General features: G+C 41.5%; 1 long non-coding RNA gene across 1 annotated transcript; it reads left to right on the top strand.

The window, feature by feature from the left end:
* Positions 1–1,997: 1,997 nt before the first annotated feature.
* LOC122443976 lies at positions 1,998–17,463 on the top strand. Its single transcript, XR_006270165.1, has 3 exons — positions 1,998–2,158; positions 3,639–3,642; positions 17,449–17,463. It is a non-coding gene; the product is annotated as an uncharacterized LOC122443976 (long non-coding RNA).
* Positions 17,464–18,833: the final 1,370 nt, after the last annotated feature.

Below are 18,833 nucleotides of genomic sequence, written 5' to 3'. Positions count from 1 at the left end.
ACGCTTACTCCTTGGAAGGAAAGTTATGACCAACCTAGATAGCGTATTAGAAAGCAGAGACATTACTTTGCCAACAAAGGTCCGTTTGGTCAAGGCTATGGTTTTTCCAGTGGTCATGTATGGATGTGAGAGTTGGACTGTGAAGAAAACTGAGTGCTGAAAAATTGATGCTTTTGAACAGTGGTGTTGGAGAAGACTCTTGAGAGTCCCTTGGACTGCAAGGAGATCCAACCAGTCCATCCTAAAGGAGATCAGTCCTGGGTGTTCATTAGAAGGACTGAGCTGAAGCTGAAGCTCCAATACTTTGGCCACCTCGTGCGAAGAGTTGACTCATTGGAAAAGACCCTGATGCTGGGAGGGATTGGGGCCAGGAGGAGAAGGGGACGACAGAGGATGAGATGGCTGGATGGCATCACCAACTCGATGGGCATGAGTTTGAGTAAACTCCGGGAGTTGGTGATGGACAGGGAGGCCTGGCGTGCTGAGATTCACAGGGTCGCAAAGGGTCGGACACGACTGAGCGACTGAACTGAGCTGAACTGACTGTTGTGTGTATCCATTGATGGGAAAACAGAACCTTGCCCCAAGGCTGCTCTTGACTGTAAGTGTCTCCCTGGTCTCTCATCCCCTCCCTTCCCTAATTAACAACTGCTTGAATCTGCCCATTGGAACTCAGGGAAGGTCATGGAGGTTGAAAGAAGGCTGTTTCCTATAATCAAAGAAGTGGAGGTTGCAAAAGCCTTGTGCCCAGCAGCCCCGCAGGGCCCTGCACGGTACCAATCGGTGGATTTGGCCAACATTCCACATCTCTCACCAGTACCTCTGTGGGGAGAGTGAGGAGAGGTGTCCAGCGGCCCCCAGCTGGAAGGATACCCAGACATGGAGAATAAGAAAAGAGTACCTGAATACAGAAGAGAAAAAGAAAGCCTCTATGTGAGCTCACCCAGTTCTGACCACGTCTATGCTCCTGGACTATTGAAGGAGGGTATGTGGCCAATCTTATTTACAGTGACCCCTCCTTACATAGGCCAGAGTGGAGGAGAGGAACTTGAGATAAGACAAAATGCAAAATTCCGTTTAGAGAAGAAATTTGTTGTTGTTCAGTCGCTAAGTTTTGTCTGACTCTGCAACCCCATGGACTGCGGCACACCAGATTCCTCTGTCCTTCATTGTCTCCTGGAGTTCTTGAAAATTCATGTCCACCGAGTCAGTGATGCTGTCCAACTATCTCATCCTCTGCAGTGCCTTCTCCTCCTGCCCTCAATCTTTCCCAGCTTCAGGCTCTTTTCCAATGAGTCAGCTCTTCACACCAGGTGGCCAAAGTTTTGGAGCTTCAGCTTCAGCATTAGTCCTTCAAATGAATATTCAAAGTTGATTTCTTTTAGGATTGACTGTTGATCTCCTTGTAGTCCAAGGGACTCTCAAGAGGCTTCTCCAGCACTACAATTTGAAAGCATCAGTTCTTCAGTGCTCAGCCTTCTTTAGGGTCCAACTCTCACATTCATACATGACTACTGGGAAAACTGTAGCTTTGACTACACACACCTTTGTCACCAAAGTGATGTGTCTGCTTTCTAACATGCTGTCTAGGTTTGTCATAGCTTTCCTTCCAAACAGCAAGCGTTTTAATTTCATGGCTGTAGTCACTGTCTGCAGTGATTTTGGAGCCCAAGAAAATAAAGTCTGTCACTGTTTCCATTGTTTCCCCAACTGTTTGCCATGAAATGATGGGACCAGGTGCCATGATTATCACTTTTTGAATGCTGAGTTTTAAGCCAGTCTTTTGACTATCCTCTTTCACCCACATCAAGAGGCTCTTTACTCTTCACTTTCTGCCATTAAAATGGTATCATCTGTGTATCCGAGGTTGTTGATATTTCTCCCAGCAATATTGATTCCAGCTTCATCCAGCCCAGCATTTTGCTTGATGTACTCTGCATGTAAGTTAAATAAGCAGAGTGACAATAAACAGCCTTGACATACTCCTTTCCCAATTTTGAACCAGTCTGTTGTTCCATGTCCAGTTCTAACTGTTGCTGCTGGAGCTGCATACAGGTTTCTCAGGAGGCAAGTAAGGTGGTCTGGTATTCCCATCTCTTTAACAATATTCCCCAGGTGGTTGTGATCCAGAGTCAAGGGCTATAGGGTAGTCAATGAAGTAAAAGTAGATGTCTTTTTTCTGGAATTCCCTTGCTTTCTCTACGATCCAACAGATATTGACAATTTGATCTCTGGTTCCTCTACCTTTTCTAAATACAGCTAGTATATCTGGAAGTTCTCAGTTCACATACTGCTGAAGGTTAGCTTGAAGGATTTTGAGCGTTACCTTGCTAGCATGTGAAATGAGTGCAATTGTGTAGTAGTTTGAACATTCTTTAACTTTGCCTTTCTTTGGGATTGGAATGAAAAATGACCTTTTCCAGTCCTGTGCCCACTGCTGACTTTTCCAAATTTGCTGGCATATTGAGTGCAGCACTTTAACAGCATCATCTTTTAGGATTTGAAGTGGCTCAGCTGGAATTCCTTCACTTCCACAAGTTTTGTTCATAGTAATGCTTCCTAAGGTCCACTTAATGTCACATTCCAGGATGTCTGGCTCTAGGTGAGTGAGCACATCATTGTGATTATCTGGGTCAATAAAACCATTTTTGTTTGTTCTTCTGTGTATTCTTGCCACGTCTTTATTTCTTCTGCTTCTGTTAGATCATTACTGTTTCTGTCCTCTATCATGCCTACCCATGCATGAAATGTTCCCTTGATATCTCCAGTTTTCTTGAAGAGATCTCTAATCTTTCTAATTCTATTGTTTCCCTCTATTTCTTTGCACTGATCATTTAAGGCCTTCTTATCTCTCCTTGCTCTTCCCTGGAACTCTGCATCCAGTTGGTTTCTCTTTCCTTTTCTCCCTTGCCTTTCACTTTTTTCTTTCCTCGGTTATTTGTTAAGCCTCCACAGACAACCACTTTGCCTTCTTGCTTTTCTTTTTCTTTGGGATGGTTTTGGTCACCACCTCCTGTACATTGCTACAAACCTCCATCCCTAGTTCTTCAGGCACGCTGTCTACCAGATCTAATCCTTTGAATCTATTTGTCACCTTCACTGTATAATCATAAGGGATTTGACTTAGGGATTTCCTTGTAGCTCAGCTGGTAAAGAATCCCCCAAAATGCAGGAGACCCTGGTTTGATTCTTGGGTTGGGAAGATCCACTGGAGAAGGGAATAGGCTACCCACTCCTGTATCCTTGGGCTTCCCTGCTGGCTCAGGTGGTAAAGAATCTACCTGCCAGTGCAGGAGACACAGGAGACCTGGGCTCAATTCCTGGGTTGGGAAGATCCTCTGGAGAAGGGAATAGCAACCCACTCCAGTATTCTGGCCTGGAGAATTCCATGGACTGTGTAGTCCATGGGGTCGCAAAGAATGGGAAATGACTAGCAACTTTCACTTCACATAGCTGAATGACCTAGTGGTTTTCCCTACTTTCTTCAATTTAAACATGAATTTTGCAATATGGACCTCATGTTCTGAGAAGAAATAGAAAACCTCATATTTCTTAGCAGTAGAATTTCCTCCCAGAAAAGATTCCTGTGTTTTCTGGAACACAATTTTATTTCAATTTATAATGCTCTTAAAGTATAGGCAGGTTACACTATTGCATCATTTTTAGGTGTCCAGCAGAGTGATTCAGCCATATGTGTATAATGTGTAATGGAGGACAATTGTAGTTCTTCTGGAGTGAGAATTATCAAAATATCTCTCCAAGCTCTAGGTTTACACTGTCTCAGTCCAAATTCTGTTTTAGCATGTTAAACACTGAGCAAGTTTCCTCACCTCTAAAATGAGGGTGATAATACCATGTTCCTCTTAGGTTTGTTATTAAGACAAAATAGGGTAAGATGCAAAGGACTCAAAGTAGTGCTTCGTAAGTGAGTGATTGGTCACATGGGGTGGGGTGAAGATCTCCCACAGAAAGCCTGTTTAAATAATACTGGCTAGACTTTCTTGGTGATTTAGTGGTTAAAACCCACCTGCCAGTGGACAGAACATGGTCTGGGAATATCCCCCATGTGGCGGAGCAACTGAGCCATGGACCACAGCTATTGAAGCCTATGCACCCAGAGCCTGTGTTCTGCAACAAGAGAAACCACTGCAATGAGAAGCCCATGCACCACAACGAAGCATAGCCCCTGCTTGCCAAAACTACAGAGCCCATGCAGGGTAAAGAAGACCCAGAGCAGCCAAAAGTAAAATAAATTAAATAATATAAAAATGAATTAAATAGTACTGGGTAATCTTGGAATTGCTTTCTACATGGGATTGAGTCAGGTAACTCCTGCTAAAAACCAGAGCTGAAAATAGCAGGGAGTTTCAAAGCCTTGAGGAGGGAAAAAGAGGGGGAAGAGAAAGGAGAAGAAACCTGATTGGAATAACAGAATTCTTTAAGTGGAAATTTTAAATTGCTTTGCCACATGAAATCTGAAAAAAATTTTGTAAAGTCAGCATTATTTTGTAATGTGTATAAATTTGGACAGGGAAGTGGGGCCAAGAAAGACATGGTGAGGCATGAGGTTTTAGTTTCCTGTTTCCGTAGGTCACCCACCACCCAGGTTTTACTTGCCTCTTAGTCTTAAGATCTTACTCATATCATCTTGAGAGGCACTAGAAGGAAAACTTTTCCTCTACCTTTAGTTCTTGGAAGAGGAAAGGCTTCCCTTGTGGCTCAGCTGGTAAAGAATCTGCCTGCAATGCTGGAAACCTGGGTTAGTTAGATCCCTGGGTTGGAAGATCTCCTAGAGAAGGGAATGGCTTCCCACTCCAGTATTCTGGCCTGGAGAATTCCATGGACTGCATAGTGCATGCGATAGTGAAGAGTTGGACACAACGGAGAGATTCTCACCCACTCAGTTCATCAGGCCTGTGAATTAACTGACCAAAGACAGATTAACAGAACAACTGTCAAAGTTTATTCCTATGCATGTGAAGGAGCACAAAAGAAGTAGTTCCCCGAACAGCATGGGTAAATGTTCATACATCAACTTAATGGGAGGGAGAGGCACTCTACAGGAAATAGGGACTCTACAGGAAATAAATGAGCTTTTAGGGGAATAAATGGGATGTAAAAGAATTTGTGATAATGTTTGTCTATGCAAGTATGGGTGGTCTGATTTCTTCTGGGCTATAAAATTCCCCTAAGGGGATTTACAGCAGTTTTACTCTCAGAAGACTCTACCTATTCAGATAAGAGATTCTCCCCCAAAAAATTTCTTTCTGCATCTGCTAGGTCTCAAATATCTTATTTAAAATAATCTTCCTATCAACTCTGCAGATCTGAGTGGATACCCACAGTAATCACTTTAGAATTTGTCATTTATTCAGCAGTGGTAATACAGAAATAAGTTACAGGACCTGACCTAGAGGTGCCCAGTAGGATGGTTTGTATTCACCACGTGAGTCCCACCGAGGTGTTGGGTATGGCTGCATAAAAATAGTCATTCTTGCGGCATCTTTCCAGTGCAAGAAGAATTTCAGGGCATTGGTCCAACAAGAAGATTTCAAAATCACCATTCAAATATGAACAAGTTTTCAGTAACCCAAATAAGCTTCTTCAATAGCCTACAAGGCATCCCAATCTATAAGAAGTCATTTTACCTGTTTGTGTATGTCAATCTGTCCAATCCCTTGGTTTGGGGGCTGGGGGTGGGGGTTGTTTGTTTTTGTTTTGTTCTTTGGCCATGCTAAGTGACTTGTGGGATCCCAATTTCTTGACCAGGGATCGAACCTGGGCCCCTGCGTTGGAAGCACCAAAGTAATGCAGGGGAGAAAGAAACACTTTCCTCTACCAATTAAGTTTCAGTGACTGGGGACCTGTCAATCAAACAAAACATAGATTAACAAGAAAACAAAGCAAATTTAATTGCGTACATATGTACACCAATAGCAGTGAACCATCTTGCAAACTATGACTTTGAGTGATTATAATGTATCAATGTCGGCTCACCAGCTGTAACAAATGTACCCTTCTGGTAGGGGATGTTGATAGCTGGGGATGCTAGGCATGTGGCAGGGATGGGAGTGGAGATACATGGTTACTCAGTACTTTCTGCTCAATTTTGCTGTGAATCTAAAACTGCTATAAAATATGAAGTCTATTTAAAAGGGAGATGCTGATTTCTTCAAAAGTTTCAAAGACCTAAAAATAAAAAAAAAAAGAAAGACTGTGGAAATGTAACAGATTAAAGATGGCTGGACTTCTCTGGTGGTACACTGGATAAGAATCCCCCTGGCAATGCAGGGGTGGGTTTGATTTCTGATCCAGGGAAGATTCCACACGTGGCAGAGCAGCTTAGCTGGCATGCTGCAACTTCTGAAGCCGATGGGCCTAGAGCCTGTGCTCCACAACAAGAGAAGCCCAGATAAGAAACCCAGCACCAAAGCAAAGCATGGCCTCCAAAGAGCAGTCCCCACATGTAGCAACTGGAGAAAGCCTGCGCACAGCAACAAAGACCAGAGCAATGAAAACAATTAATCAATTAATTGATTTTAACAAATAATGGTGGCTAAAGAGATGTTAAAAAACAGGGACATTACTTTGCCAACAAAGGTCCATCTAGTCAAAGCTATAGTTTTTCCAGTAGTCATGTATGGATGTGAGAGTTGAACTATAAAGAAAGTTGAGCACTGAATAATTGATGCTTTTGCACTGTGGTGTTGGAGAATACTCTTGAGAGTCCCTTGGACTTCAAGGAGATCCAACCAGTCAATCCTAAAGGAAATCAGTCCTGAATATTCATTGGCAGGACTGATGCTGAAACTGAAGCTCCAGTACTTTGTCCACCTGATGCGAAGAGCTGACTCAATGGAAAAGCCCTTGAATCTGGGAAAGATTGAAGGCAGGAGGAGAAGGGAACAACAAAGGATGAGATGGTTGGATGGCATCACTGACTCGATGGACATCAGTTTAAGCAAGCTCCAAGAGTTGGTGATGGACAGGACAAGGAAGACTGACATGAGGCAGTCCATGGAGTCACAAAGAGTTGGACACAACTGAGTGACTGAACTGAACTGAACTGAAAGAGATATACAGCTAAATGTGCCACTTCACACCAGGCTGGAACCAGTGCTAGAAGGAAAAAGATGCCAAAGATATTATTGGGTTGATTGACAAGTTTGTATACAAAAACAGATTTGATAAAAGTACTGCATCAAGGTTAAATTACTGTGCCAGCCAAAGCTGTCTATTAACCATTTTCTGAATTTTCCTTTTGAATCATTTACCATTCCTGCTGCCAAGGGTGCACTTGCCCATCCATTCATGTCCTATTCACCTCCAAGCTTCAACTAACTACCCCCTGACCCTCGATAGACTCTCCTGGCTATTTCAGCAGGAGGCATTTAATCTTCCTCTGAACTCAGAACCTCTTTCTGCACTGCTTACATGATGCTTCTGTGGCCTTGCATTTTCAGTTGTGGCCTTGTATAAATTTAGTTTCGAACTAAATGGGAAGCAAACTAACATAGGGATATGGTGTTATACTTCCTTTTACCTCTTTGACCTCCCTTATGATAGATGTGCACTATAATTAACTTCTTTGACAATTATTTACCAAGCATCTATTACGCACTAGTCCTTATTAACACACGGAGATGAGACACAGTACCTGCCTTCAAGGCACTTACAGTTCTACAGCGGGAGCAAAACTACTACACAATGTTTTCAGTGACCAAGGAACATAAGGAAAGGAAAAGGAATTGTTCTAAGGAAGGCACCACAGAGTAGCTGACCCTTAAATTGAGTCTTGGAATGTGTGTAGGTGTTCACAGGTGGACAGGTCTCCCCCTGGTACACAGCTGAGAGAGGGTGGGTGAGACAGGGAAGGAATCTGTATAGCCTCCAGGTCCACAGCTCCAGATCTTGCATGATGACACCAGCCTCAGGCTGCGCCATGGAGACAGCTAAAATGCACACAAAAGAGAGGAGCAGGTGGGTGACCTCAGGAGACTGAAGCCTTTGCTGGAGAAGCTACAGTGTGGGCAGGGCAGGTTCAGGGTTTGCACCAGGCAGAGAAATGAGAAGGAAGCCTTGATATTAATCAGGATCATATAAAGGTCTGTGAGATCGGTAGGATTCAATGAACCTATCCTGAGAACGGGTCACCAGGCACTTGGGCAGGCTGCCCCCAGAGGCCGTGCACCTTGAGAGGAAGGGCTGGCTGCTGTCTGCATGAATAGGTTGATTAGACCATGATAAATGAGGCCAATAAAGGAGGAAATTAGACCACTGAGAGAGAAGGGGGAAATCAAATGGGAGTTCTTATTCTATCAGTGATCTTTCATTGCCGTTAATGTATGGGATAATTGGTTAGAGATTGGTCTACCTCTTCCCCTGTTTTGGCAAAAAGGAAAACTACATAGAAAGCTAATGAAATGAGTTTCAACATCTATCCTTAGTAATCCAGCAGATCACTTCACACCCCTTCTCTGCAGCTCTATAATAATGATGCTGAATCTCTGTGTTTGCATTCTGACTTTTCTCTCTCTCTCTTTGGCCATATAACTTGCAAGATCTTAGCTTCCTCACCAGGGATGGAAACCGTGCCTTCTGCAGTGAGAGCAGGGGAGTCCTAAACACTGGACTGCCCGGGGATTTCCTCTGTTCTTACTACTTCCGATAAATTAACATCTGAACAGAATTTGTCATTACTTAACACAGCTTGTTTGGTGGCTGCTGCTGGTGTTTCAATGAATACTCCTAATGACAGCTGCTGATGTTAGAAATGTTAGTTTAGCCTGGTCCTCCAGGGAAAGTATCACTCAACTTCTCTATCTAGTAATGAGGCTCATTACATCACTCTTTCGTCTGCAGCAGGACCTCAGAAGTTCATAGATACACTCCCAATTTTGAGGGTCCCAGTGGACAGAGAGCTGCTCACCTGAGATTGTGCACTTGCTTGAGTCAGACCTTACATAACTTCTCGCTGTGAGCTGATCCCTATTTCATTCCAATGACAGTTTGCAGTCAGTACTGTCTCTTTCTTTAAGAAATCGGAGTTTCTCTTTATCATTTTCCCGAGGCCATGCCAACCCTGTGACACATCAATAACATAACTAGGATGTGCTATAAATTGTCAAATGTTCAACAGATAGCTAAAAGGTATTGAGTAAGTTTTGACTTTTTTATGTTTATCATGCAATTTGGAACTTCTAAGGTAAACAATGAGTACAAACACATTGTATGAATTCCAAACTAGCAGAGACTAATTGGAATGTGGATCTGTTGGGATAGGTTAAGTTGTAACATACAACCTCAAAAAGTTAAATAATGTAAATTTAATTTTTCACTTCTGGGCATACACACCGAGGAAACCAGATCTGAAAGAGACACGTGCACCCCAATGTTCATTGAAGCACTGTTTATAATAGCCAGGACATGGAAGCAACCTAGATGCCCATCAGCAGATGAATGGATAAGGAAGCTGTGGTACATATACACCATGGAATATTACTCAGCCATTAAAAAGAATTCATTTGAATCAGTTCTAATGAGATGGATGAAACTGGAGCCCATTATACAGAGTAAAGTAAGCCAGAAAGATAAAGACCAATACAGTATACTAATTTTTCATTTCTGCCACATGCTATCCCTGATCCAGCCAAGAGGTTATGCCCTATGTAGTCACTGGGGAAAACAGATTGAAAAATATGCATATTGTAGCAAGATGAATGGATTTCATAAACCTGATATTAGCTTAAGTTATAAAAGATATGCTCAATGTGATTCTATTTAGATAAAATTCAAGAACAGGCAAAATTAAACTGTAATTTTAAAGATACGTAAGTAGGAAATAAAAGTAGCAGAAAAATAAAGGAAATTTCTATTTCAAACACAAATACAATGCTTTCTTCTAAAGGGAATGATAAGACTGTGGTCAGAAAAAAGCACATGGTTGGGGGCTTTGGAAGTGCTGCAGTGTTCTATTTCTGACCTTGGCTGAAGTTATGAGTGTTTGCCACATAGATATTCTTTAAAGTTTCTGAACACGGGAAGGGGGATCGGGATGGGGAACACATGTAAATCCAAGGCTGATTCACGTCAATGTATGGCAGAAACCACTACAATACTGTAAAGTAATTAGCCTCCAACTAATAGAAATAAATGAAAATAAATAAATAAATAAAATTTCTGAATATCAGTGTTTTGGGCACTACTACAAATTTATAAAATACTTTAAAAAGAAATATATTATTAGATGAATAGATGGGAAAATTGAGGGTTCGCTCAATTATTTGCTGGCATAACTTCAGAGCATCCTTATTTCAGAAAGCTGAAAAGAAAGTCAGAGATAAAGAATGGCGTTGACAAAACGCCTGATGAGGAAGAGAAAGCACTCCAAGTGCACTAGCTTGGTGAGGTTAGGCTGGGAGAGGCGTACATCCCCTGAAGAAAGAGTCCATCCAGGAAAAGACGCTGAAAGAAACAGCACAGAGATAGACCATTGCCCCAAGAACTGGCAGAGATGGGATCCAGCTTCGTTCCTGTATGCCAGAATGTGTAAAAGAGAAGGGGGTGGGGCGGAATGTGTACCAGATAAGGAAAGGGATGCAAACGAGAAACAGATATTGACCTGGAGTGAGGAAAACAACAGAATGGGAAAGACTAGAGATCTCTTCAAGAAAAATTAGAGATATCAAGGGAACATTTCGGGCAAAGATGGGTTCAATAAAGGACAGAAATGGTATGGACCTAACAGAAGCAGAAGATATTAAGAAGTGGCAAGAATACACAGAAGAACTGTACAAAAAAGATCTTCACGACCCAGATAATCATGATGGTGTGATCACTCACCTAGAGCCAGACATTCTGGAGTGTGAAGTCAAGTGGGCCTTAGAAAGCATCACTACGAACAAAGCTAGTGGAGGTGATGAAATTCCATTTGAGCTATTTCAAATCCTGAAAGATGATGCTGTGAAAGTGCTGAACTCAATATGCCAGCAAATTTGGAAGACTTAGCAGTGGCCACAGGACTGGAAAAAGTCAGTTTTCATTCCAATCCCTAAGAAAGGCAATCCCACAGAATGCTCAAACTACCACACAATTGCACTCATCTCATACGCTAGTAAAGTAATGCTCAAAATTCTCCAAGCCAGGCTTCAGCAATATGTGAACTGTAACTTCCAGATGTTCAAGCTGGTTTTAGAAAAGGCAGAGGAACCAGAGATCAAATTGCCAATATCTGCTGGTTCATCGAAAAAGCAAGCGAGTTCCAGAAAAACATCTATTTCTGCTTTATTGACTATGCCAAAGCCTTTGACTGTGTGGATCACAATAAACTGGAAAATCCTGATAGAGATGGGAATACCAGACCACCTGACCTGCCTCTTGAAAAACCTGTATGCAGGTCAGGAAGCAACAGTTAGAACTGGACATGGAACAACAGACTGGTTCCAAATAGGGAAAGGAGTACATCAAGGCTGTATATTGTCACCCTGCTTATTTCACTTATATGCAGAGTACATGATGAGAAATGCTGGGCTGGAAGAAGCACAAGCTGGGATCTAAATTGCCAAGAGAAATCTCAATAATCTCAGATATGCAGATGACACCACCCTTATGGCAGAGAGTGAAGAGGAACTAACAAGCCTCTTGATGAAAGTGAAAGAGGAGAGTGAAAAAGTTGGCTTAAAGCTTAACATCCAGCAAACTAAGATCATGGCATCTCGTCCCATCACCTCATGGGAAATAGATGGGGAGACAGTGGAAACAGTGGCTGACTTTATTTTGGGGGGATCCAAAATCACTGCAGATGGTGACTGCAGCCATGAAATTAAAAGATGCTTCCTCCTTGGAAGGAAAGCTATGATCAACCTAGATAGCATATTAGAAAGCAGAAACATTACTTTGCCAACAAAGGTCCGTTTGGTCAAGGCTATGGTTTTTCCAGTGGTCATGTATGGATGTGAGAGCTGGACTGTGAAGAAAGCTGAGCACCAAAAAATTGATGCTTTTGAACAGTGGTGTTGGAGAAGACTCTTGAGAGTCCCTTGGACTGCAAGGAGATCCAACCAGTCCATCCTAAAGGAGATCAGTCCTGGGTGTTCATTAGAAGGACTGAGCTGAAGCTGAAGCTCCAATACTTTGGCCACCTCGTGCGAAGAGTTGACTCATTGGAAAAGACCCTAATGCTTGGAGGGATTGGGGGCAGGAGGAGAAGGGGACAACAGAGAATGAGATGGCTGGATGGCATCACCGACTCGATGGGCATGAGTTTGAGTAAACTCTGGGAGTTGGTGATGGACAGGGAGGCCTGGCATGCTGCAATTCATGGGGTCGCAAAGAGTCGGACATGACTGAGCAACTGAACTGAACTGAACTGAATGAGCAGAGCAGTAATGTTCTTTTCATCTACGGAAACTGGTTGTACAAGTGGAACTTGAGACACTTCCTTCCCCTTTCCTCAAATATCTGTTTTGATATAGCTTTCTAAGAACATCTGCATCACTTCTGTTGTCCTCTAGGTCATGGGGTAAGTCATCTGTATAGTCTGAGTCTATGACCCATTACTGAAGGTGAAAGTTAGTCACACAACCATATCCAACTCTTTGCGACCCCATGGTCTGTAGCTTGCCAGGCCCCCCATCCATGGAATTCTCCAGGCAAGAATACTGGAATGGATTGCCATTTCCTTCTCCAGGGGATCTTCCCTACCCAGAAATCAAACCTGGGTCTCCTGCATTGCAGGCAGATTCTTTACTGAGTCACTAGGGAAGCCCATGACCCATTACTGAGGGGCATTCATTTCCAATACATTAAATCACAGCTACAAGTTTTACTGTCATCACACATATTCAAAAACAGTATTAATCTCTAGGGGTTCTTCTTATGTAATTTGACATACATCACAACTGTGGTTTTGTAACCGAAAGTGGGGTCCACCAGCTTGCTGCTCAAAAGCCAATAGAGGCAACATTGGTGGAAAGCAAAGTTTGTTTTATTTTGGATGCCAGCAATGGGGTGAGGGAGGGGGGTAGGAGAGGACCTCTCCAAAGGCCAACTCCCCCACCACTGACAATCAGTGGGCAGGACCTTTTATAGGAGGGGGGCTAAGATGTAGAAACAGCACCATTAGCTCTGACAGTCATCTTGAAATTGGTTATTGGTGGACTGACCAGCATCATCTTGATTGTTTTCTACATACAGTTAATCTTCTGTTCTAAGGTCAATTTGTTCCCTTTCCCTTGAGGCAAATTTCCAGAACTTTTTTTTTTTTTTAATTAGTTGGAGGCTAATTACTTCACAACATTTCAGTGGGTTTTGTCATACATTGATATGAATCAGCCATAGATTTACACATATTCCCCATCCCGATCCCCCCTCCCACCTCCCTCTCCACCCGATTCCTCTGGGTCTTCCCAGTGCACCAGACCCGAGCACTTGTCTCATGCATCCCACCTGGGCTGGTGATCTGTTTCACCATAGATAATATACATGCTGTTCTTTGAAACATCCCACCCTCACCTTCTCCCACAGAGTTCAAAAGTCTGTTCTGTACTTCTGTGTCTCTTTTTCTGTTTTGCATATAGGGTTATCGTTACCATCTTTCTAAATTCCATATATATGTGTTAGTATGCTGTAATGTTCTTTATCTTTCTGGCTTACTTCACTCTGTATAATGGGCTCCAGTTTCATCCATCTCATTAGAACTGATTCAAATGAATTCTTTTTAACGGCTGAGTAATATTCCATGGTGTATATGTACCACAGCTTCCTTATCCATTCATCTGCTGATGGGCATCTAGGGTGCTTCCATGTCCTGGCTATTATAAACAGTGCTGCGATGAACATTGGGGTGCATGTGTCTCTTTCAGATCTGGTTTCCTCAGTGTGTATGCCCAGAAGTGGGATTGCTGGATCATATGGCAGTTCTATTTCCAGTTCTTTAAGAAATCTCCACACTGTTCTCCATAGCGGCTGTACTAGTTTGCATTCCCACCAACAGTGTAAGAGGGTTCCCTTTTCTCCACACCCTCTCCAGCATTTATTGCTTGTAGACTTTTGGATAGCAGCCATCCTGACTGGCGTGTAATGGTACCTCGTTGTGGTTTTGATTTGCATTTCTCTGATAATGAGTGATGTTGAGCATCTTTTCATGTGTTTGTTAGCCATCTGTATGTCTTCTTTGGAGAAATGTCTGTTTAGTTCTTTGGCCCATTTTTTGATTGGGTCATTTATTTTTCTGGAATTGAGCTTCAAGAGTTGCTTGTATATTTTTGAGATTAATCCTTTGTCTGTTTCTTCATTTGCTATTATTTTCTCCCAATCTGAGGGCTGTCTTTTCACCTTACTTATAGTTTCCTTTGTTGTGCGAAAGCTTTTAAGTTTCATTAGGTCTCACTTGTTTATTTTTGCTTTTATTTCCAATATTCTGGGAGGTGGGTCATAGAGGATCCTGCTGTGATTTATGTCGGAGAGTGTTTTGCCTATGTTCTCCTCTAGGAGTTTTATAGTTTCTGGTCTTACATTTAGATCTTTAATCCATTTTGAGTTTATTTTTGTGTATGGTGTTAGAAAGTGTTCTAGTTTCATTCTTTTACAAGTGGTTGACCAGTTTTCCCAGCACCACTTGTTAAAGAGGTTGTCTTTTTTCCATTGTATATCCTTGCCTCCTTTGTCAAAGATAAGGTGTCCATAGGTTCGTGGATTTATCTCTGGGCTTTCTATTCTGTTCCATTGATCTATATTTCTGTCTTTATGCCAGTACCATACTGTCTTGATGACTGTGGCTTTGTAGTAGAGTCTGAAGTCAGGCAGGTTGATTCCTCCAGTTCATTCTTCTTTCTCAAGATTACTTTGGCTATTCGAGGTTTTTTGTATTTCCATACAAATTGTGAAATTATTTGTTCTAGTTCTGTGAAAAATACCATTGGTAGCTTGATAGGGATTGCATTGAATCTATAGATTGCTTTGGGTAGAATAGCCATTTTGACAATATTGATTCTTCCAATCCATGAACACGGTATGTTTCTCCATCTGTTTGTGTCCTCTTTGATTTCTTTCATCAGTGTTTTATAGTTTTCTATGTATAGGTCTTTTGTTTCTTTAGGTAGATATACTCCTAAGTATTTTATTCTTTTTGTTGCAATGGTGAATGGTATTGTTTCCTTAATTTCTCTTTCTGTTTTTTCATTGTTAGTATATAGGAATGCAAGGGATTTTTGTGTGTTAATTTTATATCCTGCAACTTTACTATATTCATTGATTAGTTCTAGTAATTTTCTGGTAGAGTCTTTAGGGTTTTCTATGTAGAGGATCATGTCATCTGCAAACAGTGAGAGTTTCACTTCTTCTTTTCCTATCTGGATTCCTTTTACTTCTTTTTCTGCTCTGATTGCTGTGGCCAAAACTTCCAACACTATGTTGAATAGTAGTGGTTAGAGTGGGCACCCTTGTCTTGTTCCTGATTTCAGGGGAAATGCTTTCAATTTTTCACCATTGAGAGTGATACTTGCTGTGGGTTTGTCATATATAGCTTTTATTATGTTGAAGTATGTTCCTTCTATTCCTGCTTTCTGGAGAGTTTTAATCATATATGAGTGTTGAATTTTGTCAACGGCTTTCTCTGCATCTATTGAGATAATCATATGGTTTTTATCTTTCAATTTGTTAATGTGGTGTATTACATTGATTTGTGGATATTAAAGAATCCTTGCATTCCTGGGATAAAGCCCACTTGGTCATGGTGTAAGATTTTTTAAATATGTTGTTGGATTCTGTTTGCTAGAATTTTGTTAAGGATTTTTGCATCTATGTTCATCAGTGATATTGGCCTGTAGTTTTCTTTTTTTGTGGCATCTTTGTCTGGTTTTGGAAAAATTTTCAGAACTTTTGCAGCTTATTTCATGGCTACAATCTGGTCATCGTGTAGCTAATTTCTTCCACTTGGCGGGAGTTTCAGTCTCTAAAGGACAGCTCACAAAACGTGGCTCAGAATATTATCTATAGCCCTTGAGAAGGTGCTAAAAGTCCTTGACTGTGTTTAATGACTAAACTTTCTCAGTCTTATTGGACTATTCTTTGCTTCTGCATTTTCTCATTTCTGTGATTTAGCTTATTCTTTGGCTAAATTTTTTCCACAGATAAAAGGAAGGCTGAAGACATACATTCCCGATCCATTTCAGTTTCTTTATATACATAAAATGTGATATTTATCTCTACAAATTGCTCTGAAGAATTTGAAAAGAGCTAATAGAGTGGATAGACCAAATAATATTGATTGCAGCTTCATGACTGTTTTGCTGTTTTCAGGGAATATTCATCTCTCTGGATCTGTTACACCAGAGTAAAATAGATAGACTGGATAATTGGCAAAGCAATCAGTTCAGTCACTCAGTCGTGTCTGATTCTTTGCGACCCCATGGACTACTGTACGCCAAATTTCCCTGTCTATCACCAACTCCTGGAGTCTACTCAAACTCATCTCCATTGAGTCGCTGATGCCATCCAACCATCTCATTTTCTGTCATCCCCTTCTCCTCCCACCTTCAATCTTTCCCAGCATCAGGGTCTTTTCAGATGAGTCAGTTCTTTGTATCAGGTAACCAAAGTATTGGAATTTCAGTTTCAGCATCAGTCCTTCCAATGAATATTCAGGACTGATTTCCCTTAGGATGGACTGGTTGGACCTCCTTGCTGTCCAAGGGACTCTCAAGAGTCTTCTCCAACACCACTGTTCAAAAGCATCAATTCTTCAGCACTCAGCCTTGTTTACAGTCCAACTCTTACATCCATACATGACCACTGGGAAAACCATAGCTTTAACTAGGCAGACCCTTGTTTGCAAAGTAATGTCTCTGCTTTTTAACATGTTGTATAAGTTGGTCATAGCTTTTCTTCCAAGGAGCAACTGTCTTTTAATTTCATGGCTGCAGTCATCATCTTCAGTGATTTTGGAGCCTAAAAAAATAGTCTTTCACTGTTTCCACTGTTTCCCCATCTATTTGCCATGAAGTGATGGGACCAGATGCCATGATCTTAGTTTTCTGAGTGTTGAGTTTTAAGCCAACTTTTTCACTCTCCTCTTTCACTTTCATCAAGAGGCTCTTTAGTTCTTCTTCATGTTCTGCCATAAGGGTGGTTTCATCTGTGTATCTGAGGTTATTGGTATTTCTCCCGGCAATCTTAATTCCAGCTTGGGCCTCATCCAACCCGGCATGTCTCATGATGTACTCTGGGTGTAAGTTAAATAAGCAGAGTGACAATATACAGCCTTGACGTACTCCTTTCCTGATTTGGACCCAGTTTGTTGTTCCATGTCCAGTTCTAACTCTTGCTTCTTGACCTGCATACATATTTCTCAGGAGGCAGGTCAGGTAGTCTGGTATTCCCATCTCTTTCAGAATTTTCCAGTTTGTTGTGAGTCACACAATCAAAGGCTCTGGCATAGTCAATAAGTAGATGTTTTTCTGGAACTCTCTCGCTTTTTCCATGATCCAACAGATGTTGGCAATCTGAGCTCTGGTTCCCTGTCTTTTCCAAATCATAAAGGATAATTTAAACATATACCTGTGTGCATGTGTGTGTGTTTATATACTAATATATATTAAATGTATATATGTGGATGGATTTGGGGTATGGATTCGGTTCAACATTTTAATGATTCCTGAAAAACTGATTGACATTCTTCTGGGTGAGTGTAGACTTATGCACAAAAGTTCTAATTTGCTATTTAAAAGATCATTTTGTAACTTCTGTAGTTTCTTTCCTAACCTGTAAACTGGGGATAATTAAAGTACCTTACTGAATGTGTTCCCTGAAAGTTCTTGTATTAAAACCTAACTCTCAATATGATGACATTAGGAGGTGGGAGGGGCCTTAGGGAGGTGATTAGGTCAAGAGAGTGGGGACCTCATGATGGGATTAGAGATTCCAGAGAGCTCCCTTACCTCCTTCTTTCAGGTGAGGTAATAACAAGAAACAGTGGTTCATAGCTATGGAACTGTATGTCCCTGTTTGCCTACAACTATCTCCATTTATGCCTGCTCCCTGGAAAAATTAATAATAGTACTCTTTTTCTTTCAATTCTTGAAAATGTCCCAGTTTGGACAGTAAATTATATGTTCACCCTAGTTAGAGCCCATAGTAAGCCCTTAACTGATGTTGTGGTAGTGTTGTTATTACCAGTAGTGATACTGTTTCCTTAAGGGTCACAAGTTCACTTTCAATTTTGAGTTAACAGGAGTGACAATGATTGTTTTTCATTGGAAGGGAGAGATGAACTGATGGGCCTTTAAATTCTATCTTTATGTAGAATCAGAGAGCAGCATAAACAAAGGGGACATGTCAGGAAATGCAGGGCAGGCAGATCCAGGCTTGGAGCACCTGTGAAGGTCATGAGTCATTGTAGACACATTAAGATTAATATCAGGGGAATGTGCAGCAGGCACTGACAAGTGGAAAGCAATGCCTCTGAGAGAGAATTGGGACCTGTGTATAGACCAAGCATAACTCTAGAGGGGTGCTGGTGGGAGCCATGTAATGCCTGAGTCTGAGGTGGGGGGTGGGGGAATGGGATGGAGAAGAAAAAAGGAAACAAAGGAAGTGGATGAAGCCTGGAGGAAGAGATGTCTAAACTATGCACCTGAAAGTTTGCCTTTCATTCTCTCTACTGATTTTGCTGTTTCATTGTGACCCTTTCATCTTAAGCAGAGTATGGTAGGGGTAGGGGAAAAATTTCAAACATATTCTAAACATTTTTAGTAGTCTTGTTTATTATAGTGATAGGGGCAAATAATTCTCAAACTCCTTTAGGTATATTACAAGATTAAGCAAACGAGTTCAGT

This window comes from Cervus canadensis, chromosome 6 (assembly GCF_019320065.1).
Source record: "Cervus canadensis isolate Bull #8, Minnesota chromosome 6, ASM1932006v1, whole genome shotgun sequence".
Lineage (NCBI taxonomy): Eukaryota > Metazoa > Chordata > Mammalia > Artiodactyla > Cervidae > Cervus > Cervus canadensis.
Note: the sequence above shows the minus strand (reverse complement) of the source record. Positions and strands in the feature narration are given on the sequence as shown.